The sequence below is a fragment of the Olea europaea genome, chromosome 19 (assembly GCF_002742605.1).
Source record: "Olea europaea var. sylvestris chromosome 19, O_europaea_v1, whole genome shotgun sequence".
NCBI lineage: Eukaryota > Viridiplantae > Streptophyta > Magnoliopsida > Lamiales > Oleaceae > Olea > Olea europaea.
The window spans coordinates 11,435,870-11,439,699 of record NC_036255.1 but is presented as its reverse complement, the minus strand read 5'-3'; positions in this window follow the sequence as shown (position 1 = coordinate 11,439,699).

Sequence of the window (3,830 nt, the reverse complement as noted above, 5' to 3'; positions counted from 1 at the left end):
TATATTTTATAACTATTTTCAGCTGCACTAATGTTAAACAGGGCAATCAAGTTACAGCAACGCTGTATAAAGCATATATCACTGCACTTATCAATCAAGTGGACGTGGGAAAAATGTATGTCATCTCGAATGCAATAGTGAAAGATAACAAAAGTGAGTTTAAAAGCTAAAACGATAAAAAAGTGTGGACAATCACAAGAAGAACAAAAATTGAAGAGTTACGTGAGAATAACTTAAACTTTGTCTTCTCACAGTATCAACTTACTCCGTTTGATGAATTAAAACAACACATAGATAAAAATATCAACATCAGTAAGATTTCTAAAACATCACTTTATTATCACATTCCACAATTATCTTATGATTGTCTTCAAATTAACTACATGCGAGATATATATATAAAGAAAAATATTTTTTGTAGGTGTTATAGGTATTGCTGTGGACATTAAACAAAAATGAATTATCTAAATGCATTTTGGTACACAAGCTACTCTTCAGGATGTTATATTGATAGACAAACAATACCAGACAGTGATGCTAACCTTATGGGATAGTTTCGTGGACCGAGAATGTGTTATAATTGTTAAAAATCTTGTACAAAGACCCATTATATGGGCTACTAATCTCATGGTGTCTTTATTCAATGGTATAATCTTGCATACATATTGATTTGAAACATTCACAAAATTGCAATCATATATTAATTACATTTTTTTTGTTCTGCAGGCATTATCCTTTCAATCAAAGTCAATAGTACCATCTTCATTAATTCTGATCTATTAGCTGTTGCAGACTATAGAAACTGGTGCTCAAAATAATAACTACGTTTCATTAATAAAAAAAATTAACACAATAATTCTTTTTTTTACTATTTTTATATTTGTTTTCTTATAGGATGGAGGTTAACAAAGAAAAATTTGACAAGCTTATAGAAAATAAGCCATTTGTTGTCGTAAGCCTGCCAAAACTATCGCTTCCAACTCAGGACAAATTCACGTCAATTATAGACTTATTAAGAGTGTATTTAGCGGTAATATATTTTTATTTAATATACAAGTAACATAAATTTTTTTTCCTATTCTATACTGATGTATTATCAATCGATATTATCTCCATTTACTATTTGTTGAATACAACTAAATATTTTTTTCTAGAAAAAATTTTATTGGGTCAAAGCACATTGGAAAATCATTTCCAAACATCAAAAGTTTTGGTCTATGGCTTGCAACATCTGCAAGAAAACATCCAACATAGACTTTGGACAAATTTATAAATGTCAATTCTACAAATGCGAACATGCAAAAGTTGTTCCAAGGTAGCTTGTACTATTAAACGTATATTAAATTTTTACGTCATATTAATGCTTCATTTAAAAACTACATAATACATGCTATGTTTTGCAAAAAAATCATTCACATAGTAAATGCTTTCGTTCATCTCGAAGACACATTTGGATGGTTGGATGCAACGATTATCGACGATACGACAGAAAAATTATTGGAAGTTACTGCAAATGATGTAATGAACCATTTCCAAAAGGTAAATTTAAAATTCTAACATTATTTAATATTATTTATTTCAGTACTTTAACATTTACTATTCTAAAAAGTTACTTCTCTTACAAGAATCAGATGTAGAAATCGATAGTGCGATGAAAATGGAAAGTGAAAATGAAGCACAATTCTATCTGAAAGTTACACACAAACGACAAAACCCTCCAAAATACCATTTTGAAATTATCTTTGCGTTGAACTCTTTAACAACAACAAATGCTTCAAATGTCATAGTTGATGACAGCAATCCAAGTGAATTGTAGGAAAATTTGAAGGAAAAAAGTACAAAAGGCAAAGAGAAGATGTGTATAGTCTCCCCAAAGACTAAATAAGTAACTACGACAAATGTCAAACGATCTTTCTTTGAAATTGCAAACGAAATTATTACACCAAACTCACAGGCTAAAAAGAAGTCTCGCAAAAGCTATGAAACGAAAGACAAACCAAGTTTACAAAGCTGAAAATCACTACATTACTTTTGTACTTTTGTATCAATTGACAGTAATAATGTAAACAAAACTGCGTTATCTATTTTCCAAGTACTGTCAATTGTTAACTAAGAACGGTTTGCAACTTTTGAAAGTTAGGAAGTTGCTTTCAAAGTATTTTTGTTTAATGTAAATATTGTAATCTAATATCTTTTGCTAATGTATAACAATCTTTATATTTTTGTGAAACAGTAATTCAACAATTTATTACATTTTGCAGTTTTCTTTTTGTATTTAAAGACTACACAGAATTTTATTGATTTTTTTCGATAGTTAAATTTATACAATATTGAATAAAAAACAACTAAATTTCAATCTATCAGCGTTTGCTAATGTATAACACAACACTTAAACAATTTATTAAATTTCGAAGCTTCCTTGTATTTCAAAACTGCACAAATCCTTTACAAACTACAAATACATAATTCCAATACATAACTACATTATTAATTACATCAATTAAAATAAACTATATTAAATTTGAATTTGCATTTACATATTTCAACTACCAACATTTACTCATACCAACTTCTATCTACCAACATTCATTATATGACAACTATCACATTCAACCACTTAACCATTATCATTTTAGCAACCATTTCATTTTCCTTTCACAAGCAAACATTTGTTAAGCTTCCAAAATCGAACGTCACCACTGTTCTCGCCGCCAACTTTTCCAAAATTGAACGTCGCCATTGTTCTCGCTGCCTACTGTGCTATCGGAAAAGGTAATTTTTATTTGATGAAAATAAATTTGGAGTTCATTTATGCTATAAAGAATATATAGTTTAGCCAATAATAAATTTAGCAAATACTGTTATGTTAAAAAATCATGCCAAACATTTATACATTATAACTTTTGAAACCTTTCCCAATTCAAACTTCAGCATGCAATGTTAAGTATTCAAATATTTTTGGATCGATTTTTTCAACATGCTATGTGGCTATGTTGAATTGATCTTTTGTTTTTTTTAAGATTTTTTTGATTTAACACAAATAATAATTTCAAATTTATACTTTTTTACATTAAAAAAATAGTTAAACTTGGAGCTACTAATTTTAACTTTGCAATTAAAGTTTAGAAAATCACTCCACGCATCACGGAGTGTTTTGGTCTAACACTTCGCACAACGCGGAGTGTTTCACTAAACACTCCATGCTGGGCGGAGTGACTCCGCCAACACTCCACGCGTCACTCCGCGTAGCTCGGAGCGCTATACTGCTCACACTCTGCTCTGCGTGAAGTCACTCCATCTATCGTGAAGTGCTCAAACTGCACGCAGAGCGGAGTGTCACTCCGCACGACACTCTACGATGTGCGAACTAATTACAATCCGCACTGCATTTTCATAAAAAAATAACCAAATTTTTATAAATACAATTTATAAAGTTATGACAATTTTATAACAAATACATGTAATTATATATAGTAATATCAAAATTTTCGTAAAAACTTTATGTTGCTTAAATAATTACAGATTACTCGTCCTAAATTCCACCTCAATATTCGCTAAATATACCTTTATTTGTATTTATCATTTTAATGTTGAGTTTCCACGTTCAAGAATGAAATGTGGATTATGAATTTAACCTCTATATAATTTTCCTAATAACTCCGGTACAAATAACAAAAATAAATAAACTTAAAAAAAATCATTTAATACGAAATCACATATCAAATAAACTTAGAACTTCATACGCATAGCACATTTTAATCAACTTTTAAAATTTCGACATTATTGTAAATAAAATCAAATAAAATATAATTTCCTAGTATTTTTTAGTT